We start from the raw sequence: 26153 nt of genomic DNA, 5'->3' as shown, positions 1-26153 counted from the left end.
ACTGAAGGTCACGGAATGCAAGTGAATAGAAATGAGCCTTTAATCTTGTTTTGAACAGTTCAATTGAACACGACACCTTTAGGTAAAGAGTTCCACAGGCGAGGAGCAGCAGCTGCAAAAGTCCTGTTCCCCCTTAGTTTTACACTGGGTACGAGGGACAACAAGAGACAACTGACCAGAAGTTCGAAGCACTCTAGATGGCTGGTGTAAAACACACAATTCGGATAAATAGGCAGGAGCAAGCCCATGTAAAGATTTAAAAATTAGCAAGATTTTAAAATCAACTGGAAAACTGACAGACAGCCAGTGTAAAGAAGCTAATATTGTTCCATTTTGTTTGAAACTATTGCATTACACTTTTTAACTAATTTCTGCTTTTTCAACTAATCTAATGATAACAGACAAAGAATTATGGATTTTCCTTTTTACCTCTGGCAACTAAGAATGGTTTCTAGGAGTTTTTCACTTCCTTTCAAGAGTAGATAGAAACTGCTTTGGTTAACAGGTTTAAACAAGGTAAAATGAACTTCTTTGTCAAATTGACTGGTTAGCCAGTAACAGCTGTAAATCTATACTAATAAAAAGCAAAGCCCTCACTCACTGACTGACTCATTCATCACTAATTCTCCAACTTCCCGTGTAGGTAGAAGGTTGAAATTTGGCAGGCTCATTCCTTACAGCTTACTTACAAAAGTTAGGCAGGTTTCGTTTCGAAATTCTACGCGTAACGGTCATAACTGGAACCTACTTACGTACATATATACAGCCATAGCCTGCAGCTCGGTTGCCATGTGAGGCGGAGTTGCGTCCCTCATCATCACGCCTCCCACATAATTGAATGCCTGCCCATATAAGGCCGTCCATCAGCAGCAATCCAATAGACGCACTGCCGCTAAATATTCGTGGGTGAAGGACTGTGCTTATGCAAACGAAGATGAGATGGTCAGGGGTAAACTAGTATTTGGCACAAATTCAGTGAAAGCGTGAGAAAAACTTTTAAGTGCCGGGTCTTAGCTAACATTAAATAAAGGGGCGGACATCGCAAGATCGCACAAGATAGCACAAGCACAGCTGAGAACCTTCGATGCATATACTCCGAGCGGCTCACGTGAACCCGAAAATAAACGAAACTGTAAAGAGGTTCAGATTTTTTTCAAGAAATCAGGCAAGGGGACAAAATATAGACAACTACGTCACAGATCTGAGAGTGTTAGCAGGCACATGCAATTTTATTAGTGTTATTAAAAGCTCCCTTATACGTGACCGAATTGTGTGCAGAACCAGTGATGCAAGTTTGCAACAAAGATTACTGAAAGAAGACAAACTGACTTTAGAGAGGTGCATAGAAATATGCAGAGCCACAGAACTGTCGAAGGAGAACAGCAGAACAGTCACACGGGCTTCCCTATTCTATACTTCTCCCAGTCCGTCTCTCTAAACCCTCTGTGGGGGAACATTATCATAAGGCTTAACAATCTTATTGTTACACCTTCTACGTGCACCCAACCATCCTTATTACGGAGTCTTCATTGCTTTACCGCTGGCTGCTTCTTTCCATTCACCTTCCTAGCTCTTTATTTAAACAGTTTTCTTCTCATTTTTCCACTCCTTCGCTGTCTTCTCCCTTTTCATTCAAAATACGCGCCTCCTTGCCTTTTTACAGTCAGTTCCCCTTACATCACACCATGGTACGTTTAGCAAGGACCCACAGGCGTAGTTTGCCCCCAATTCTTCTTAAACAGATATCCCACAGACGGTTAATTACTGGGACATAATCTCTAAAAGGAAGCACGTGGCAGAAACAGTTAAAGGCACACAATAAAAGATTGTGTGACAACCTTTACAAGACGCTGTCGCTAAATACTCGCAAGAGATTCCACAAGTTTATAGACATGCTGCTGCTAAATATACGCAGGCAAATCCACAAGTTAATATCAAGAATGCCTGTTAAACATCTTACATTCACGAGTAGCGATTTGGGTAGTGAACACTTCGATGAATGAAACCTGTTATCTTTACAACAGTTGACAAACACGGAATGTAACTTCAAAACAACACGTCCTCCAAATACGAACCTGACTGAAAGAAATAATGATAATAAAATTCTTGATGACAGCAACACTCATAACAGTGACAAAACAATTACATTGACAATCAGGTTATGTTATTTTTAAATTGTTTCCTTTTCTTTTTCATAACTTCTTTAACACACTACTTCTCCGCTGCGAAGCGCAGGTATTTTGCTAGTATTTAAATAATTTAAACCAAGCAATAAAACAAAGCTTAGAATAGTTTGAAGGTATTAAGATCTGTGTTCCTGAAAAATATTGGACCCTGGATTTTAACATTTTCTATTTGCTTTGCAATATTTGAATGTGGTTGGCATTAAAATATTAATAACACTGTTCCTTGTGGATAGATGCACTGAAATGTTGTATAATGCCTTCAATTTAAGCACAGTACAAACTGTAAAAACAATGTGCAATGTGATAAGTTTACTTTCATCTTCTATTTTTCTTAACTGATTTTTAACTTGAAACAAATTCTCCCTTATTAAATAAGTGTGATGGGCCTTGGCATCAAAGCAGGGTGAATACAATATGTACGTTAATATGGTGCCATTTCTAATCTCACTTGTATTCTTATTAGGTTACTACCTGACAAAATACCTTTATATCTGTTTGCTTAATGTCAAACACCCAGGATTTGATATTGCCTAAGGCTGAATTCAACATGTTTGTTGTTACTGCAGCCATGATTATTGAAAGAAAGTGCTTGCTTGAGAAGTATAATTTAATTAACCAGTGTTCTTTACATCCTTTCCTTTATGATTGGTAATGTAGGAAGGTGCATGATTGTTCATAACCTTGTAGACTATTAACAGAATTTTAAAACTGATCCTAAAAGACACAGGCAGCAGATTTAATGATGCTAATATTGGTGAACTGTGTTAAAAAATCTCTTGGTTAAATTTTGTGTGGCTGCAACTAGCTACAGATGATCTCTTCTTTCTTTGCATCCATGACAGGAGTGCAGTACAATAATCTAGTTGCTAAAAACAAAAGCAAGTGTTACATTTTCAGTATCTTGTACAGATAATAAAGATCACACTGTTGCTTAAATGAAAAAACACTGTCTTTATAACATGACTAATATGTGACTTAAAATTTTATTCTAAATGTATAATGACACCTAGATTCCACATATCTGGATTTTACCCTTATATTCTCAATATTTTTGCCTCTGCCAATAATTTTTTTGTTTTTTGTATCAGTATACTGCTGCTGGATTATGTGAATTTCCTCTTAGGATTAATAAAGTATCTATCTATCTATCTAATTACAGTTTCTGTTTTTTCTTTGTTTAATTTAAGAAAATTACTGCTCATCCATTTTGTAATGCTACCGAGACATTGTATCAGGGGACTGACAGTACCTGGGTCTTCTGGTGAGATTGATATATATAGCTCGGTGTAACTGACCTTATATTTAGAAATGACCTAGTCTAAAGCGAGCATAATGAGTGTAAATAATAAAGAAACTAAAACAGATAATTGAGACACACTAAACCTAATATCAAGTATATATTTAATATTTCAAAAACACTTTTTCTAGAATTGTTCTTAAAAACAGCACATTAGAGACAGGTCTGGAATTATCCTAAACAGGATAACCGAGGTTATTTTATTTCAGAAAAGGTTTTATTACAACAGTTTGGTGAATTTGGAAAAATGCCAAAATCTATTAATCAGTTAACTATGTCAAGAGCATTGCTGAGTAAGCAGTCTAAGACTTCCTTGAAAAAGTCTTTAGGGACCATATTGAGGATGCAGGTGGAAGATTTGAGTTTGAGAAATTATTCTATAAAGTCAACTACAGTACACATATTTCTGTAAAGGAGTTTGGTTCATTTTACTGAATGGGAGAGTTTCAGCTTACTCAGATCTAGAGGTCTGTATTAGATCTGATATTTATTTATTCTGTAAAAAAAAGCCAGAAAAGCTTTATTATCATTCACTGATGCTTTGTTCATCCATTCAACAGGTTGTTCTGGGTTAAATGGACACTCAACACTTGAGAAAGGCAGTGTTGGACTACTTACAGCATTACTTAAAACTTTACAGGAATACGACTCTTTCTGAGACTGGACAGCTATATTACATCTAGTTATTTGTGCTTTCACAACTTCATAATTGACTGTTCAGTATTACAAAATAAATTTTGACTTTATAATTTAGTTTTTCCACAGAACTGTAGTACTTATTGATTTTTAACTAGCTTTTCTGGAAATACTATGTCAGCTGCGACCTTCACCCTAGCAGTGAAATGGTCACCTTGCTGTGAATATTTTTGGATGTAACAGAATAAGAGGCTGCTTCCAAATGATTAGTAATAATACTAGAAAATGTGAAAGAAGTTGCTACATGAAAATACTGTCTCTTAACAATGACAATTCTTGTTAGTTCTAATTACATGGGGAAGTAACAGATATTGAAAAAGGGGAAAATATGTGTTACATCTACAGTGGTGTGAAAAACTATTTGCCCCCTTCCTGATTTCTTATTCTTTTGCATGTTTGTCACACAAAATGTTTCTGATCGTCAAACACATTTAACCCTTAGTCAAATATAACACAAGTAAACACAAAATGCAGTTTTTAAATGATGGTTTTTATTATTTATGGAGAAAAAAAATCCAAACCTACATGGCCCTGTGTGAAAAGTAATTGCCCCTTGTTCAAAAATAACCTAACTGTGGTGTATCACACCTGAGTTCAATTTCCGTAGCCACCCCCAGGCCTGATTACTGCCACACCTGTTTCAATCAAGAAATCCCTTAAATAGGAGCTGCCTGACACAGAGAAGTAGACCAAAAGCACCTCAAAAGCTAGACATCATGCCAAGATCCAAAGAAATTCAGGAACAAATGAGAACAGAAGTAATTGAGATCTATCAGTCTGGTAAAGGTTATAAAGCCATTTCTAAAGCTTTGGGACTCCAGCGAACCACAGTGAGAGCCATTATCCACAAATGGCAAAAACATGGAACAGTGGTGAACCTTCCCAGGAGTGGCCGGCCGACCAAAATTACCCCAAGAGCGCAGAGACGACTCATCCGAGAGGTCACAAAAGACCCCAGGACAACGTCTAAAGAACTGCAGGCCTCACTTGCCTCAATTAAGGTCAGTCTTCACAACTCCACCATAAGAAAGAGACTGGGCAAAAACGGCCTGCATGGCAGATTTCCAAGACGCAAACCACTGTTAAGCAAAAAGAACATTAGGGCTCGTCTCAATTTTGCTAAGAAACATCTCAATGATTGCCAAGACTTTTGGGAAAATACCTTGTGGACTGATGAGACAAAAGTTGAACTTTTGGAAGGCAAATGTCCCGTTACATCTGGCGTAAAAGGAACACAGCATTTCAGAAAAAGAACATCATACCAACAGTAAAATATGGTGGTGGTAGTGTGATGGTCTGGGGTTGTTTTGCTGCTTCAGGACGTGGAAGGCTTGCTGTGATAGATGGAACCATGAATTCTACTGTCTACCAAAAAATCCTGAAGGAGAATGTCCGGCCATCTGTTCGTCAACTCAAGCTGAAGCGATCTTGGGTGCTGCAACAGGACAATGACCCAAAACACACCAGCAAATCCACCTCTGAATGGCTGAAGAAAAACAAAATGAAGACTTTGGAGTGGCCTAGTCAAAGTCCTGACCTGAATCCAATTGAGATGCTATGGCATGACCTTAAAAAGGCGGTTCATGCTAGAAAACCCTCAAATAAAGCTGAATTACAACAATTCTGCAAAGATGAGTGGGCCAAAATTCCTCCAGAGCGCTGTAAAAGACTCATTGCAAGTTATCGCAAACGCTTGATTGCAGTTATTGCTGCTAAGGGTGGCCCAACCAGTTATTAGGTTCAGGGGGCAATTACTTTTTCACACAGGGCCATGTAGGTTTGGATTTTTTTCCTCCCTAAATAATAAAAAACATCATTTAAAAACTGCATTTTGTGTTTACTTGTGTTATATTTGACTAATGGTTAAATGAGTTTGATGATCAGAAACATTTTGTGTGACAAACATGCAAAAGAATAAGAAATCAGGAAGGGGGCAAATAGTTTTTCACACCACTGTATATAAAGCATATGGATATTAATAAATATAATGTATGGTTGATTAATATAGTAAGATGAAAGGATTAACCAAGATACATAAACTCCATTGCTTTGGTGTCAGATTGATTATCAATATGAAAACTGAAATCATCTGCTATTAAAAACTTGTTAATTAGTTATTTTGATATATATTAAATCTGAAAACTCATTGATGAAGGAGGCATTATGTTTTGGCGTATAATAGATGGTTAATATCATAATACATGATACTGTACTCCTTTAATAACAACAGCTAGATATTCAAAAGAAACAAAAAATGCCAAGGTTGGTACTTTTACAATTAAACAAACTTGAGAAAATATTTGCCAACTATCACGTTTCTTTCTTTGGTGGATAGAATGAATAAAATTAAAATTTGAAGAAGCTGTTTCAATTAGAATGGAAACCTCATATTATTGGGAAAGTGTGATACATGAAGCACTTCTCGACTCAACAAAGATATGTTTTTCCTTCTCTTCATATATAGTTTGAACTGATGAGAAAAGAAGTGGAGCCAGCAGAAAACACATGGAAGTCATTCAAGGATGTTGCTGAGAACTTTTTGTCAACTACAGAGCACCCAGCTAGCAACTGGTTGTCAGCGCAAAAGCAAGCAAAACCTGGAAATGCAACATTTTGCTAAAGATTCATTTTCTGCACTTACACTTATACTTCTTCCCTGCTAATTGTGGTGTAGTCGGTAATAAACATTGTGAAAGGTTTCACCAGGACATTGCAACGATGGAAAAGTGGTATAAGGTTAAGTGGAATCCTTAAAAGCTGGCCAACTGACACTGAAATAAGAAGCATCAGTTGCTGAGCATAAACGAAAATCAGCAGAAAAAAAATTAGCTCAGTTGAACTAATGCAATGAAGCAGAAACATTAAGCAATTAAACATGCTACATTTAATAAAAATTACTTTGTGTTACCCCAACTCCCTATACGATACACTCTAAAATTATATTCATTTGCAAAATGAAGCTGTCGATCATAATCATCAAAAATATTTCATGATACAAAACATTTGAAAATGTTTCTTGTCCAGTATTATCAGAAACTTGCATCTCAGCTATTTTCCTGCACTGATGTAAACATTATAGCATACATATATATTGTATATGGTGTTTTATTTTAAACACTTAAATACCTTATAATGTCCGCTACTTCACAAATTCTAAAATTATTGGAATCTTTCATTTAAGACATTGAAACAGAGTGATAAATATTTTAATTACACAAAATGTATAATTTAATGTACATTTACACAGTCATTTTCAACACCTTCGAAGCATGACATGGTTTTGGTGTATTTGTATTTTTTAGTTAACATTTTATATTTACTGCTAAGTCCTCATATAATTTGAACAAAAAAAGTGTAGACGTACTTTCACAGAGATTGTTTAAAATTAATGACATATTGTAAAATTATTTTATTTTGGTTATAAACATATTAACCCTTTTAGATATTGCTGTACTGTAATGTGAGGCTTCCTTTACATGCAGAATGAGTGTTCTACAGTCTTCTAAAAATCTGGATCAAATAATTTTCATCAGATTTTTATGCATTGTCAGTTGAAGCCCTTAAATCCTCAAATGATCTTCATAGTTTATGAAAAAAATGCAGTATGACAGGACTGAGGCGGGAAACTGAAGTTTCAAAGGCACTTTGAGGAATAACAGGTAATGGACAGAGGAATTTCTATTTGGATGAAATCAAAGATGCATGTTTGATATTCATCTATGGTGTAAAGTATACACACAACTTGCAGCCATATGAACTATGCACATAAGTAATATTAAGTCTAATGCACATCAACAGAATAATACTAATACTGGACATCTCTCTTTAACATCTCACAACACCACATATAATGCCAAAGGAGATGCAAGTAAAAAAATGGGTGTGTCTATTTGTATAATACTCAAAGAGGAGGGACAGCACAGACGCAGGTATCACAGCAAACAAATCACAAACAGCAAACAAAAACTTGATTGCCCTCTGGGCCAGCTTTCACATGCGTTTGCTCTGTTGGTCTACTAAGACAATTCATCCATCCATCCATTTTCCAACCCGCTGAATCCGAATACAGGGTCACGGGGGTCTGCTGGAGCCAAACCCAGCCAACACAGGGCACAAGGCAGGAACCAATCCAGGGCAGGGTGCCAACCCACCGCAGGACACACACAAACACACCCACACACCAAGCACACACTAGGGCCAATTTAGAATCGCCAATCCACCTAGCCTGTATGTCTTTGGACTGTGGGAGGAAACCGGAGCGCCCGGAGGAAACCCACGCAGACACGGGGAGAACATGCAAACTCCACGCAGGGAGGACCCGGGAAGCAAACCCAGGTCTCCTAACTGTGAGGCAGCAGCGCTACCACTGCGCCACCCTGTCACACTCTGTCATGTGATTCATATTATTTGTTTAGTTGCAGAAGGACTTTATCAATTTGATTTGGACATTAAAAGTATGCACAAAGTCATTTACTTTGAATTGCATACAGAAAAGCTAAAAGTTCAAATACAATTGCCTATACAGCATATCACTAAGAGTCTGACAACTGAACATATGAATATATTTCAATAACTCAATAAAAAAAGCTGTAGCTACTGGTGCCTTATACCTCCAGTGTTGATTCCTGGCATGCTCATGGCCTTTGCACATTCTTCTCCTATGTACTTGGGTCTTATCTGGGTACTTTAGTTTCCTCTCATCTCACATCTCAAAACTGTTAAGTGAAATAGCACTTCTCAATTGTCCAGCTATAAATGAGTAATGGGTGTGTTTGAAAAAAACAAAAAACATAAAACTGCACAATTTGGGAATTTTTACACTATGTTAACTACTCTGACCATATTTATTGCACAGATTAGGACTAAATATTTCAGTGCCAAGAAGTACTTTTAGTACTGCCAATAGGTCAGTTGTGTAGGCAATTCGAATAAAAAATTAATTTTACTTTACTTCTGAATATATATGCATATGGTAATACAACCTTGCAAGTCTGGATAAAAATTAATATGTTTAGCACATAGATTCATTTGTTACTTTCCTTACAAGGGATGGGGTTATATTTTATAAATAACTAATGTCTATTGGAAAATTGATTCTCTTACCTTAGTTCAGGGTTGTTGAGCCTGTTAGAAAGTATCTGTATTAACAAGAGTATGTTCAGGAATTTTCATCAGAAACAAATACCTACAAATATATATACCAAAGGTTAAGTAAATAATGACAAATAATCATTGCGGTGGAGAAGGCTGTACTTTCATCTTAAACAGCTTTATATTGAGTGCAATAACTTATTTTTGTTTTGTACTTAGTAATACTTTTTTTACTTTTAATGTTGTTGAAAAAACTGTTTTACATAGTTTGAAAAACCTATATACAGATCAGCTGAAAAATTACATTTTTACTTTGTGGCCTGAGACACACTGGCATTGCATACTATTTATTACCTCTGTCACATAGGTCCACTGAACTAGATTGAAGTCCTGGCTTGGAAACTGTGCATTGTCCTGTTTTCATGTATCTTTTCTCTGGCTACTCTGATTTCCTACCCAAATCCCAGTAAGTTTAAACGTTTAACTTTAAAAATGGCCAGGAGGCAGGAAAAGGTGTGTGTGCAAGTATAAGCCACAATGAGTTGGAAATCTTTCTAAGAAATGTTGCTTGAAGCTGATGATCAAACATGAACATGAAATTGTATTGAGCATGGGGAAAAATATATATTTATATATGTATACAGTATATTTATGGATAGCAATTACTGTTATTGTCTTTCTCAATAGTCAGTTTTTATTATGAATGGGACCAAGTCTCTGTTGCTACTGTATGGGTTTTAATTTTTTTATCTTCTGCGGTTGTCTTCAAAATCTTTAATTTCAGACATTTTGGTAGGCTATTAATATCATTGTGCTTCATCTTAATGTCTTCTATTATAGGTTAAATTTTACATTTTTTATTTGCATATGGAGTGGACAGTCAGTAATTTTCTTTTAACATTTTACTGTAGATAACTTGCTGTTTTTCTCTTATGAGCCCAGTTGCTGCAGCCTACACTAGGAAACTCAGAGTTTATATATATTTTAATGAACACAAATGGGATCAGGTATACAATTGTATAAAGGTTGGTGTTGCTGTTCCATAGCTCCAGGGTCCTAGGCTTAAGTCACAGCTTGGACAATGTCACTGGATTGAGTAAGTGTTGTGTTTAAATTGAGTGATTCATGGTTTGTTAATTGTTTGAATTCACATTTGTTTTAAATAAGATCTTTTTCTTTTATACACAGTTAATTGTATTGCATGTGTTTTCTTTCTTTAAGCTGTATTTTCATTTAATTAGGTAATTGATGGGTTAATTTTTGATTTCTCCCAGGTGAAGTTGAGTTAGGGTAATAAATAACAGCTGAGCAGGAGATGAGGAAAACAGAGACCAGAAGATGAGGCTGTAGGGGTGAGAAGTATAACGAAAGGGAAGCGCTGCTGGGGTGCTTGAGTTTTTATACTTTTATAAAAAGTAGCACATCCTGTAAATGTGGTAGCGTCTCTCAGATTTGAATGTAATGCTTTAATCTGTAATCTTGTGCTGCTTCTTGTACTGGCTTAGTTCAAAAGAAATATACAATGATTCATACTTTTCTTTAACTTATTACTTATAGAATTGAGGTTTACATGCTGAACATTTCCATAATACATGTAATGAGCTGAATGCTTGAAAAACTGTACAGATAAGAACATGTGAAAAGAAATAAAATAATGAACCATGTACAAAGCCTACCTCCTCTCTGTTCTGCCCGTGGGGGACCCCTTTACTGAGCTGCGGGAGCATTTAAAATGATCTAGGTATACCATTGCTACCGGCTTATGTTGTACCCAAGGCTTGAAGTGGGCTGGTAATCTGTACCGGCACTTCCCTAACTCTGCTTTCTGAACAACAAGCCAACAGCATACCGTGGTCTGACCTCCAAAGGACACTTTAGTTCTCTGACAATACTACATGTATTTTAACATCATGCTGGCCCTCCTAACTGCCAACCACCCCTCCACCACCTGTTTACTTAAAGTTTATGTTTATAAGAGCACTTGACAATCAAGTCAGTGGAGTAAGAAGAAGCTGACAGAAAAGGGAATACTGCATGTTCTGCTAAAGGTGTTTATTTCATTGAACTGCACACCCCATGTCTCTGCCGGACCACAGCAAAAAGAGGATGGATGCACTGCCTAAGAATGCTCAGCTTGCTACAGCGTTATTACTGACAAATATCGAGCAATAAAAATGTAACTAAATTTCAAAGAAGGATCATTTTTGAGATTTTGGGATATAGATTTTTCTATTGTTGGGGGTTTACCACTAAATATTGATATAACGTCCATTTCTAGCAGACACCTACTGGCCTAAATGTTTCACCCTGACAAATTTCAACTTTTTAACTAAACAGGAAATATCCAAACTAAACAGGAAGAAGCCATGTCCTACGCCATGTTTGCTTGGCAGTGGCATGAGTGAAGAAGACAGAGATGAATACCTGCTATCAAATCTATCTGAATAGCAGAACGTTAACACTTATTGAAATAGGAAGAAATATGATCTTCTTCCCAGAGATTAATGATTAATATTTGTGTTATCTGTTAAAATAAAAGTTCTACTCTGAAAAATATACTCAAAATAGAAAGAAAAAAATTATGGGAACACATCACACATTGGTTCTCGATGAACAAAGTATTCAAGTGGAAAATCCTTACTGAGTAATACTGTGTAATTTGTCAAGATCAAAATGACACAACAATAGTAAATGGAAACCAAAATCACCAACTGGTTGATGGATTCAATATCACACCAAAAATCAAAGTCAAAAATTGAAATCACAGGCTGATCCAACTTTCATGAAATTCGTCACAGTAACTTGTATTATGACTCAGTAGTGGGTATGGTGTCCATGTGCCTGTAGGCACTCCCGACAACGTCAGGGTATGCTCCTGATGAGGTGGCAGGTGGTGTCCTGAGGAATCTCCTTTCAGACCTGGATCAGGGCAAAAGTGAGCTCCTGGACTGTCTGTGGCTCTACTTGGTGGTGTCGGATACACCAATGCATAACATCCCTGAGTTTCTTAGTTGGATTCAGATGTGGAGAACGTGCGAGACAGTCAATGGCACGAATGCCTTCATCAACCAGGAACTGCCTACACACTCTGGCCGGGCATTATTCTGCACCAGGAGGAACCCAGGACCCACTGCTCCTGCGTAAGGTCTGACAGTGGCTCGGAGAATTTCATCCTAGTACCTAATGGCAGACAGGGTACTGTTGCCTTGCACGTGGAGGTCTGTGCAACCCTCCCAGGATGTGCTTCCCTTGACTATCACTGACCCACCACCAAACTAGTCATGCTGGATGATGTTGCAGGCTGCATAACGTTCACCATGGTGTCTCCACTCTCTTTCACGTCTGTCACATGTACTCATTGTGAACCTGCTCTCATCAGTGAAGAGAAAGGGGTGCCAATGGTGGATCTGTTAGTTGTGGTATTCTCTGGAGAATGCCAATCAAGCTGCATAGTGATGGGTTCTGAGAACAGGTCCTACTACAGGATTTTGGGCCCTCATGTCACATATTTTTCAGAAACTCCCATACCAGTAACCAGCTGGAGGTCATTTTGTAGGACTTTGGCAGTGCTCCTCCTGTTCCTCCTCGCACAAAGCAGCAGATACCGATCCTGCTGCTGAGTTGATGCCCTTCTACAGCCCAGGTACAGTTCTTCTTGTATAATGACCAGTCTCTCGGTAGCTCCTCCATACTCTTGAAACTGTGCTGGGAGTCACAGCAAACATTCACGTATGGATGTGCCATCCTGAAGGAACCTGAATCGGCTGAAGGTACCACCTCACGCTTCTAGTAATGTAAAGGACACTAGCAAAAACGCAAAACTAAGAAGAATCAGTCAGGAAGAATAAGGAGGGTCCAATAGTCTATGGCCACCACTTGCAAAACCATTGCCTTTTTGGGGGTTGTCTTGCTGTTCCCTCTCCAGTGTACCTGTTGTCACTTTCATGAAGTTGATAAACAATCACTTATGCTTTCTATCTAGACAGATTGATATCCCTAATGCTTAATTGATTCAGTGTTAGACTGTGATGATTAAGTGTTCTTTTAATTGTTTTGGAGCAGTGTACATTATATTGGTATCTACTGAAACAATCAGAATTTTAAATTAAACAGTGATATGGATTTTTGGCCATACCAACTACTCGAAATACTAAGTATGTTTTTGAAAGCCTCATTTTGCATTTTCAAAAAATAAGAAAAATGTTCCTTACAAGCATTATTTGTTTATAATTAAATATCACTATATATTAAATTATTTTGTAAAGGTTTGTTGTTATATACTTGAGTCAACTTCAGCCAAAATGAAGTGGGATGTTAAAGAAACTTTTTCAGCTGATTGAATCAATTACTTGTAATTTCTTTCCAGGATACAACCCAGTATTCTGTACCATGTTTTATTCCATTGATCCTCATTTCTTTTTTATTTTATGTGATCAAATAGCTATGTTTGCAAGTAAACACAGAAAAATAATTTGGGAATATTATACTTTTGCCATTGGGTTATACCTTCTAACAAGTACAAGATTAACATAAGTAAGAACAATAATACATTTTACAAGTGTAAGACCTATAGTTCATCAATGCTGTTTGGTTGTGAATTCCTAAATCCATTAGAATACTCAAATAATAAAATTAATAATAAACAAAAAATTTATAATTATTGTAAACTGATGATGTAGAATTCCATTCACCTTCACCATACCTTCCCTTAAATCATAGGGCTATAAGAAGTTTAGTACTAATGTAAATCTATCAGTAATTTCCTTACCTATTCTTAAAGGAGTATTCCACCCAAAACGCTATTTTTACAAGCTACTTACTACCATGTAATATGTAGTGTGACTGAGAAAAATTAATGAGGTGGGGAGCAGGGTCTTCAATTCAAATGCTTATTCAATACCGTGTTTTCCGGAAGCGTTTTAGAAAAAAACAAAAATTACTATAAGACTAGATGACTTGATATATGAATTATGCAACAAGAGTTACATAAGATTTATTCATATTTTTTTTATATTGTTTTCTGTTTTCCAGTATTATTCAGCATAGATGTCAAAACTACAGTATGTTATCTAATTTCTACATGAAAACATGAGATTACATTTTTTCTTGGCCATTACTACAAACTACATGTGTAAGTAATATGTAAAAAATAGCATTTTTGGGTGAATTAATCCGTTAAAGTGCTTTGTAATGTACTGTATCATAGTTTTTTATAATCATTTAAATTTCTGCACCTGCAGAACCTGCCCTTTAATGTCAGCTGTACTCAACCTTGCCCTACTCAGGAGCCACATTAACAAAAATATTTTTGCAGGACCCTTAATCCAAATATGTTCCCTTCTTCCCTGAAACCATTATGTATTTGAGAAAAAAGGACAATGTATGTTTTTAAGGGATGAAATACATCATTTAATAACTGTTATTTATTTTCACTGCAAACACAAATTTCAACATTACTGGCAGTTTCAACATTATCATTATTAAATGATTTTCAAAGTGCTAACAGCACAGCATTATTGACCATCCCAGCCATTAACAGCAGGTAATAAACTGACAGCACATTGCAGATCATTTTTCACAGTCCAAAACAGCAGGTAACATACAGTACAATACACTTCAAATTTCTCCCTTTTTCTTTTCCTGTATCCCCTCCTGAAGGAGAAAGGAAACAGACTTTCAGTTCTACTGTAGCCTACATTGATATTTTAGATTAGAAGGGGTTATTAGAAGAGCAGCATTGTGCTTACTTCACTCAATGCAATTTCTGACAATCCTTCTGTCACACAAGAGATTTGTAGTCGGGCACTGCGCTAGAAACGGCAATTCACAGGACCTCTGTTGTGTGCTGTTGAGTCAATCTGTTTCAGCTGCAGTATTTTATTTTTGAGAGTGCAGAGAAAGCGGTTTCACACTGGTATGTGGATGGAAACATTGAAATGAAGTGTCTTGCAAGTCTGAAGATGTTTGGAAGATGCTCCGACAATTTCTAAAAGTTCATCTGAACCATTTAACTCTGCAAACTCTAGTTCAAGCTGCGTAATTCCAAGCTGGTCACTTACAGTGTATCCGGAAAGTACTGACAATGCATCAAATTTTCCACATTTTATGTTACAGCCTTATTCCAAAATGGATTAAATTCATTTTTTTTCCTCAGAATTCTACATATAAACACCCCATAATGACAATGTGAAAAAAGTTTACAAGCTTGGTACACCTATCCTTGGCCAGTTTCGCCCATTCCTCTTTTTGCAGTACCTCTCAAGCTCCATCAGGTTGGATGGGAAGCGTCAGTGCACAGCCATTTTAAGATCTCTCCAGAGATGTTCAATCGGATTCAAGTCTGGGCTCTGGCTGGGCCACTCAAGGACATTCACAGAGCTGTCCTGAAGCCACTCCTTTGATATCTTGGCTGTGTGCTTAGGGTCGTTGTCCTGCTGAAAAATGAACCGTTGCCCCAGTCGGAGGTCAAGAGTGCTCTGGAGCAGGTTTTCATTCAGGATGTCTCTGTATATTGCTGCAGTCATCTTTCCCTAAATCCTAAATAGTCTCCCAGTTCCTGCCGCTGAAAAACATCCCCACTGCATGATGCTGCCACCACCATGCTTCACTGTAGGGATGGTATTGGCCTGGTGATGAGCGGTGCCTGGTTTCCTCCAAACATGATGCCTGGCATTCACACCAAAGAGTTCAATCTTTGTCTCATCAGACCAGAGAATTTTGTTTCTCATGGTCTGAGAGTCCTTCAGGTTCCTTTTGGCAAACTCCAGGCAGGCTGCCATGTGCCTTTTACTAAGGAGTGGCTTCCGTCTGGCCACTCTACCGTACAGGCCTGATTGGTGGATTGCTGCAGAGATGGTTGTCCTTCTGGAAGGTTCTCCTCTCTCCACAGAGGACCTCTGGAGCTCTGACAGAGTGACCATTGGGTTCTTGGTCACCTCCCTGACTAAGGCCCTTCTCCCCAGATCGCTCAGTTTAGATGGCCGGCCAGCTCTAGGAAGAGTCCTGGTGGTTTCGAACTTCTTCCACTTACGGATGATGGAGGCCACTGTGCTCATTGGGACCTTCAAAGCAGCAGACATTTTTCTGTAACCTTCCCCAGATTTGTGCCTCGAGACCATCCTGTCTCAGAGGTCTACAGACAATTCCTTTGACTTCATGCTTGGTTTGTGCTCTGACATGAACTGTCAACTGAGGGACCTTATATAGACAGGTGTGTGCCTTTCCAAATCATCTCCAATCAACTGAATTTACCACTGGTGGACTCCAATTAAGTGCAGAAACATCTCAAGGATGATCAGGGGAAACAGGATGCACCTGAGCTCAATTTTGAGCCTCATTGCAAAGGCTGTGAATACTTATGTACATGTGATTTCTCATTTTTTTTATTTTTAATAAATTTGCACAAATCTCAAGTAAACTTTTTTCACATTGTTATTATAGGGTGTTGTGTGTAGAATTCTGAGGAAAAAAATTTATTTAATCCATTTTGGAATAAGTCTTTAACATAACAAAATGTGGAAAAAGTGATGTGCTGTGAATACTTTCCGGATGCACTGTATTTGTTTCATTTCATTGATCTCAATCATGAATGGATTTTTCACAAGTAGAAAAACATTGCCTTGGTTCTTGAAGCCACAGAATCTTGATTTGTAGTTTTTACTTGAGGTCTGTTAGCACATCACAGAACTGTGACTGACATGACGGGGCAGTATCTACAAACATCACCATCATTTTATGCACAGTGGAGAAGAAATCAGTAATCAGAACCATGGATACTGTGTTCGAGTATATCCAATTTGTCAGAAAATCCTCTGACAGCCATATAGAGATCATATACGGTGTTGTTTCTTTCATGCATCTTGAGATAAAGTTGGTTCAAGTGCTGTGTAATGTCACATGAAAAAAGCAACAAAAAGTACCCACTCTTTGTCATCCAAAAAAGAAAATTGGAAAGTCTCCCATTGGCTGACAATAAAGGCTTTCAGTGGTTCAAGCAGGTCTATGAAATGTGCGAGCATACGTCCTATAGATAGTCATTTAATCTTTGTGTGAAATACCAAATCACTGTAATGAGTGTTACACTCTTCACATAGCAGTTTAAAGTTCAAATGGTTTCACGCATGGGCCCTGATGTAATTAACTACTTTGAGTACGTTTGCCATTATGTCATTTAGACTCTTGAACTTGGCAAACTAGGCTTGCTGATGCACAATGCAATGGTATAAGAAAATGCCCCCAGCAACTCCTTCATTTTTCAGTGCAGCTTTCAGCAAAGTCATGGCCCCAGTTTTCTTACCAAGCATTACCGGTGCAACATCCGTTGTGTATGCTGTGATTTATTTCTCGTTCAAAGTTGAACTTTGCCAACGTCTCCAATACAGCATTTTTTGGTCTCCACACCCATTGTTCCATTTTTCAGTGGAACCATGTCAAGCAGTTCTTCTGTAATGTCAAACTCACTGATAATTACTCGGATGAGGATGAGTAATTGTAGCGTCTCATTGATATCCATGATTTTGTTCATTGCAAGGTTGACAAATTCTGTGGATGACAGTTTGTCCTTGAGAATATTTGCAATATTTTCTGAAATGTCCAATGCCCTGCTAGCCAAAGTAGAATCTGATAGTTGAGTTTTTTCCAGGTTCCACTGCAGGTCTTTTTTGTTGGGAAAAAGCGTCAAACAGGCAAGCAGTATGCAATCCTTCACCAATTCTCCAACAATATATGGATTCATCTTTTTCATCAGTTCATATGCAATTTAGTAGGATGCCTCTGTCACCATTTCACTAATGTCATTGTGGAAGAAGTTTTTCTGAGCAGCTCGGGTCTGCTTGAGTCTTTTTGGCCCATAGTGGGCACTGAACTTTGGGTGTTTAGCTTTGTGATGGTGCTGCAAATTGGACCTTTTAAACTGCAAAATGACATTATCACAAAGCAGACAGATGAATCTTCCTGCACCACTTGATACAAAGAAAAACTTGAGTTCCTAGTCATCCTTAAACGCCCAGTATTCCACTTCACATTTGTGTCTCTTACATTATTTAACCATTTTTGCTAAATGCTAGTTTTCACAATGTTCACACTATTTTTCCTAGTGTAAGACCTTAGGTAAACTGTTTTTGTGTTTTTCAGGTGGTTAAGGGTTGGGGGCATGATAGACTGATGACAACGAAATGAATTCTGCTGACATTTTTTTTCTTATATCTTAGAGATTTTCTTTTTCTTAAGTAGGACTTAAAAGAACTGCAACTGGCCTTTGAAGAGTCGCTGGTTGAGTACCACTGCTTAATGCACATCATTATGTGTTTCACGTATAGTAATAGAGTTTTTTTAAATTCAGAAAATTACAGAAATTAAAATAGTAATCATGAAAATAAACCTGCTAATAATAACTTAGTATGCAAATTTGCTAAGTTTGACCAACTGGAAAAATAGCAGCATTATAGCAATGTTCAGTCAAAATGTGTCACTGCAAAGAAATTAGCCAATGACTCAATGAAGGGAAGTAACAGCTTTTGCATAATCATGCTGGAGGAGCAAAGTTACTTAGTTAGGCAGTGCCTGATGCTTAGTGAATGCAAAGATAGTAGACCCTACACTAGTACAAATATTACAGGGGCTTGAATGTTCCTACTGTCCATTTTAAGTGTTACGTTTTCAGTTGTCATTGTTTCTGTTAGCTAATCTTACAACTCCTAACAGCCCTACCTTGTTCATCTGTGCACACATGCTATAACGAAAGACAGAATCTATTTCAGCCATTCCTTCATCCTTCCATTCCCTGAGCTTGCTGTTTGGAAAGCAGTGTTGCTAATAATCAGAGACAAATGGTATAAGGGATAAGGCAAAGCTGGGCAGGACGTCAGTCCATTTATGGGTATAGCCATATGTACAACTTCAATTGCCCCATGTGCCACCTTCACTATGAAACAGAAAAACGAAAAAAGTCCTATGTAATATTAAAATACAAGCTTTTAAATGAAACCTAGACTGGAATAATTAAACATCAGCCACAAAATTAAAACCATCTGCTTAATATTGTGTAGGTCCACCTCATGCCACCAAAACAGTTCTGACCCGTCCAGACATGGACTCCACAAGACCTCTGAAAGTTTTGTGTGGTATCTGGCACAAAGATGCTAGCAGCAAATCCTTTAAGTCCTATAAGTTGTGCGGTGGGATCTCCAAGAACTGGACTTGTTTTTCCAGCACATTCCACATATGCTTGATTGAACTAAGATCTGGGTAATTTACCAAGTCAACAGCTTGAACTCTTTTTTTATGTTCCTCAAATCATTTCTCAACAAAGTTTACATTTGGTAGGGCACATTATCGTGCTGAAAAAGGCAACTGCCATCAGGGAATGCCATTGCCACGAAAGAAAGTATGTGGTCCAATCTTTAGGCAACTGGTACATATGAAAGTAACAACCACCCAAGGCTTCCCAGCAGAAAATCATCCAGAGCATCACACTGCCTTCGTCAGCTTGCCTTCATCCAATAGTAAATCCTGCAGCCATCTCTTTTCCTGGTAAACGACACACACACACATACATCCAGCATGATCTAAATGAAAAAAAGATTTATCAAACTGGGCCACCTTCCTCCATTGCTCAGTGGTCCAGATCTGATTCTCATGTGCGAAATGTAGGCTTTTCAGCAGTGGATGGAATCAGCATGGGTATTTTGACTGATCTGCAGCTATGCAGCCAGATGTGCAAGCTGTAATGCACTAAATTTTGACACCTTTCTTGCATGGCCAGCATAATATTTTTCAGCAATGTTAGCTACAGTAGCTCTTCTGTTGATCTTACCAGAAGGCTAACCTTTGCTCGCAACGTGCATCAATAGTCTTGGCTGCCCATAACCCTGTTGCCAGTTCAGATCAGGAATTCCTCACAAGATCTGTTGTTTTAGAGTTGCTCTGTGACAGTTGTCTAGCCATTGCAAATTGGCCCTTGTCAAAGTCGCTCAGGTCCTAATGCTTGCCCATTTCTCCTACTTCCAACACATTACCTTTAAGAACTGACTTGCTGACTAATTTATCCCATCCTTTGACAGGTGCCACTGTAACAAGTTAATCAATGAAATTTACTTAACCTGTCAGGAGTTTTAATGTTGTGACTGATTGATTTGTAATACTAAGTAAAGAAAGCAGAAAATATATCCTATTCGCCCTGCAATGTCTGATTTTCATAGGTCATGTGTTTTTGACTGACAGGATGGCTTGTCTAGTTGCCCACATATACCACTACCAGTACAGCTTCTTTACCTGCATTTCAATTTGCTTTACCAAACATTCGGCAACAATACCCTTTAACTGACAAACCTTAGCTCTATCTTATCTCTCTGGTCCAAATTTAATTCTGCTCTGGTAGGGATCATCCTTTATGCACATCTTAGAAATAATTTATTATATTACACCCCTAAGGCTTGACTGGCAGTTCAGAAGATCAATGGCCACAGAGAGAACTACCTAATGGATCCCGGCGCCTCTGTAAGCTTACTCCAGACTTACAGGATCAGTCTCACTTGAGAAGCAATAAGTGGTGTGAGGGCTCTCACTGGCCTAATGTCAAATCCTCAAATAGTTCTTGAAGTTTCTACCTGCATACCCATTTATAGGTACTCTGCTGATATCAGGGATGCCTCTTCACTTAACGTGTTATCTATGAGAGTGGGGTATAGTCAAAATCTTTATAACAATTTAATGAAATGAATAATCCACACAAAAATGTATTTTTTTAAAATGTTACTTACCCCATGTTCTTTGTAGTGATTGTCAAGGAAAAAAATTAATCTCATATTTCATGTAAACTGGCCTAATCCAGTTTAGGCTGCAATAGAAGTGGACAGGGATCAATGCTGTAAATAGCAAATAATTTCAAAACACCCATGAAAAAAATATCCTCTTACTTGTGTCACATAATATACATAAAGTTATCCACATGAATTTTGAACTAAAATATTGTTACATCTATTTCTCTGTTAGAACTAAATTAGTCCAGAACCCTTTCACACAGGGCTGTGCATTTGACTTAAAGATCCACTTTTCCCACTGATACATGGACTAAAAGTCCAGTCTTCAATTTAAAAATATGACCTTGTCTAAAAGGGTTCCAGGTTGTGGGTTACTTTCAGTTTAACAGTGGAATCAGTTTACCAATATTTTAGCAAAAAATGTATGTGTTTTACACATTTTGAGTATTCAAATGGATGAGATTATGTGGATTATGCAACATGAGTAATTTGAGATTTTTTAATGGATGTTTTGAAATTGCGGTTTCCAGCATTGGCAACCATTCATTTCCATTGAAGCATAAACTTTATTAGCTCAATTCTCCATGAAAATATGAGATTAAAATATTTTTCTTGGCCATCGCCACACAGTGCATTGGATAAGTAATATTTAAAAAAATGGAAGATACTGGTATAATTCATCTCTAAATAATTTTCAGACTGAAGTGTATTTTTTTTAACCAATAACTAATGTAATACCAATTCAGAAATGCTTGTTTCACTACTGTTAAACAAACATAGCACAAGACTTTGCTTCTTTCTGTCCTACCTACCTGTTTGAATCAATTCACCAATTAAGATGAATTACACAGCATTCCGGGTTATATTCTTAAAGGTATAGACTCGCTTATTACATAGAGTTTACATACAAGTCAATACAAAGAATTTTGATCTTTAAGAGACTAATACACAGACAGAAAATCACCTTGCTTTGCCTTTTCCTTTTGCACATGCAGCTTTGAAAGTTTTGTATTTTACCATCAAATATGTTCACAAGTTTCCACTAATGTTTAGTATACTAATAAAATATATTTTTTTAAATCCTTACCAGAAGAAGAATTTTACTCAGTATACTGGATCAACAGGTACTATATATCGCCAACTACTGCTGCCCCTTAAAGTACATCCAGTTTTCCATGCTACATAAATGCCAATTCTCCCTAAAGAAACCCTATACAATTTAGGCAGCCTAACAGCATGAGTTGGGACTGTTGGAGACTACTGACAAACCAGAAAGCAGTCGCATCAACAAAAAATGATTCATATCAATTTTTATCAGTGTATTTTGAATATCACTGAAAAACCATTGCCATTTTAATACAGACGTAAAAGTTATATAACAGGTACTGAATTTGTAGGCCGACTACAAAACATATTTACTACTTTTAATACTGTCTGAGATCCATTGTGTCCTGGATTAAGTAAACAATGTACAAACAGGATGAATCAGAGCTGCAAAGGTATGATATAAATTCCACATAGCATATAATGATAACACAGCTGTAGTGAATGTTTTATACATTTTATAAGGCAGCAATGTAGAAATAAATTATTAAAATTAAGTGTGATAGCAAAGTCATTTCATTTTATAGATTATTATACATGAAAATTGAATCAATGTTCTTCTATGACAATTGGCACAATATGACATGAAACAAAACAAAAATAAAAATACTCTAAATAATGATACACTTACAGAGATACTGAAATGGTTTTAGCTTGAAAATGTAGTTTACTGGCTATTTAAATAACACTCATTAAAAAACTGCAAGACTGAGAGGGTAATATTGAAATTTTATGTTAAAAAAGGTTGTCTTGGCCTGTCTAGGCAGGTTCATGGAAAAAGACAACTTCAAAATGTTCCTACATACATACAGAACACAACAGGTCTTAAATACTGTAAACTGATGTTAGAAAAGACTTAACACCAAATGATTTAACTAAAAAAAATTAATAATATGCAACTGTAGTGAACAAGACTGAACAAATAATTCAATTTATTAATCAATAATTCATTAGGTACAGTTTCTTTATTACCAAAATTAATCATCATTTCAGAAACCCATAATAGCAGGTTTGCGGTGGGCTGGCGCCCTGCCCGGGGTTCGTTTCCTGCCTTGCGCCCTGTGTTGGCTGGGATTGGCTCTAGCAGACCCCCGTGACCCTGTAGTTGGGATATAGCGGGTTGGATAATGGATGGATGGATAATAGCTGGTAATCCACTTAAACACCTTTCTAGATTACACTCTTTTTGTTCATGGTGAAATGACCACTTTGAGTTATGTTTTCAAAAGCGGAATTTACTTATTCTCGATTTACAACTGTGTCCCCTGATAAGTTCAATAATTCATCGCTTAGAAAACGGACAATCTGAGCAACATTTGAGGGCAAGGAAAAAAGGGAAAACAAGCAACTGAATAGAACATAAACAAGACAAGTACATATTTAACCATATTCGACTGAATTTCTTAGAAAAACTGAAGACTTTAATTCAGTAAAGAGGCAGCTTCACTTTACGGAAGGAATGAGATTTAATATATTTTTTATTAAAAGCCAGAAAAGCACACTGGAAACTTCAGGTAGAATTTGAGACGCTAAAAACATAATTTTAACAATCCCTTTTGCAAGCTACTTCTTCTGGTCAGTCCAGAAATGACCCTCTGTACATTCAAGCAGAAGCTAAGACAGACGCGTTTCCTGGACGGGATGAAAGTCCATTCATTACTGGGTAGAGCCATACTCGCACTTCTACACCATTACAGCTGTAAGAAGCAAGGAAGCTCTGTGCCGAGTTTCTCAATTAGTACATTTAACCATCCCAAAACAGCTGACAAAATAATCATTTTATACGAACTACCGATTCGTTTACTCTGATCTGAATTGACTCCGCTACGATAGATTTTCACATAATACACATAAATTCCTTCGTTGTTTCTCTGGTTTTATGCAAAGAACACTTTCAACATTTCTTTCGGATAAAAAAGTAAAGTGACAATTAAATGATAACGATAATGATAATACAGCTCCCTAAACTAAAAAAAACACCTCGTATAGCAGGGAACATTGGCAAATTTCATGCAAATCACTACTTGGACACCTTGCATATTGCTGAACTGGATTATTTTTATTCTAAAGTTTAAACAAACAAACGTTCCAGCACGTAGCATTTCGTTTATGTTTCAAATGACTACACCTTTGGTAGGCTTGCAAGCTGCGTTACTGCAGTATTAACTCTGGCGACAAAACATAACTGAATTTTCATGACTACAGACCACTGGTAAAAAAAAAATTAAAAGAAAACAGCACCAGCGCCACACTTCAATACTCCTACCTTATTTTTCCTGCAAATATACAAAGTTTGTGAAGTGTAAATCCAACAGGTGTCAATGGTATCACCAAGAGTCCGGATTCACTTTATTCTGCCGGCTCACAAGACTCCTCTGTGGCACAGAGCGCAGTTCGTCCAGCCTGCGCTACTGGAGAGCTGACGAAAGCGCAGCGAGCGGCGGGATGGGCTCATGTCTTAGCCTCTCGCGCGAGCGCACAGCTGTCCTTCTGTTTGCGCTCCTCACCTGCTGTCGTTCTCCTGCACTGAGCTGCGCTGCGCAGGCACTGGCGGCTCCGCAACTCCTGCTTGTCAATTTGAGTAAATATTATGTCACGACAGCGCGAAGTTCAGGTGACGAGCTTGGCCTTTCTCCCCGTAGAACACAAGTGTTAAGCTGCTAGCAGTTCTTCTTGAAGAGCGTCTTTAAAAATGATGGCGTCTTCTTCATTTAATAGTTCGTTATGAGAGCGCAAAAATGATATTGCGTGGAGAACTCACAGACCGGGAACGAGCCCCAGAAGAAAGATATCACACGAATGACTTGAAAATAACACTTCGCGAGAGCATCATAAAAATGTGTAGCTACTTGTATAAAATCTTTATATTTAAATATTTAATATTTAAACTGAATACTGCAGGAGCGTTTTCTAATGTGGTTTGCCAGAAAGAGATGATTAAACAAGTCATTTTAGTTAAATATTAATATTAACTAATGAGTCAATTAAATAATCAGTCAGCCATTTATCCAAATAAGACATTAGTCAATGTGTGAATATATTTAATATAACACATAATAATCATACATTCAAGTGGATATTAGTAAATAAGTCAGTTTGTGTATGTATTTCATTTATGAAATGTCAGTCAATGTGTTGCATTACCATCTGACGTGAAAATAAGTATTTCACTGTGCTTTGTACACTTGTCAATAAACTTGAGCAATTAGTCAAATATCTAATTTATCTGGCGATTGGCTGATAAGTCAGTGTTTAGGTTTACTAGATATAACACCTATCTAAAAAGTACACCCCATGATTATTTTTTCTTTTTCCAGCATATGGGGACAAATCAAAATTTCAGAGCATCAAGAAAGCAGTTTAAATTTGTAGAACTTCTAAAAGATGGGTCCACTGTTCTTGAGGCTGATCATCCAATTAGCTGTGAACCACCCAGTCTCACAGAGATTGCACATTAGGTGAACAGGTTGAGGGCAGGAAAGGCTGCAGGGATCTGTGATATCCGGGGTGAACTTCTCCAGGCTGGTGGTGCTGTCCTCCTTGCATTGAAAACAATCTTTTATTCAATTTGGAAGACGAGTGTCATCCCAGCTGACTAGAAAATTGGACTTGATGTCCCTATCTGGAAAGAGAAGGGTGATCTTCTGAATTGCAATAACTACAGGGAGATAACTCTGGTCTTGGTGCAGAGAAAGGTCCTTGTTGGGGTCATCCTCAATAGGATCCACGATCACTTGCTCACCTACCAGCGACCAGAGCAGTTGGCTTTTATGCCTAACTGGAAAATGGGACTTGTCATCCCTGTCTGGAAAGGGAAGGGTGATTGCCTGGATTGCAGCAACTACAGGGGGAGAAAACGTCTCTCTGTGCCTGATAAGGTACTTGCTAGGGCCATCCTTGATAGGATCCGTGATCACTTGCTCACCTACCAGTCAGAGAAGTCTGGTTTTACGTCTAAGAAGTCTACCATTGACTGCATTCTGCCATTGAGGGTTCTCATAGAGCGCAAACCCGAATATC

General features: G+C 37.5%; 1 protein-coding gene across 2 annotated transcripts in view; it reads right to left on the bottom strand.

The window, feature by feature from the left end:
• Positions 1–24764, bottom strand: part of LOC120539193 (muscarinic acetylcholine receptor M1-like) — a 90668-nt gene extending 65904 nt beyond the window's left edge. Inside the window, exon 1 of one of the 2 annotated variants that reach the window (XM_039769039.1) lies at positions 24400–24764. The gene's annotated coding sequence lies outside the window, so the exon portion shown is untranslated. Of the gene's footprint in view, positions 1–9282; positions 9358–24399 lie in introns of those variants that run through there. The other variant, XM_039769040.1, reaches the window with a different exon arrangement.
• Between the last annotated feature and the right edge of the window lie 1389 nt (positions 24765–26153).

This window comes from Polypterus senegalus, chromosome 11, assembly GCF_016835505.1.
Source record: "Polypterus senegalus isolate Bchr_013 chromosome 11, ASM1683550v1, whole genome shotgun sequence".
NCBI classification, from domain to species: domain Eukaryota; kingdom Metazoa; phylum Chordata; class Cladistia; order Polypteriformes; family Polypteridae; genus Polypterus; species Polypterus senegalus.
Note: the sequence above shows the minus strand (reverse complement) of the source record. Positions and strands in the feature narration are given on the sequence as shown.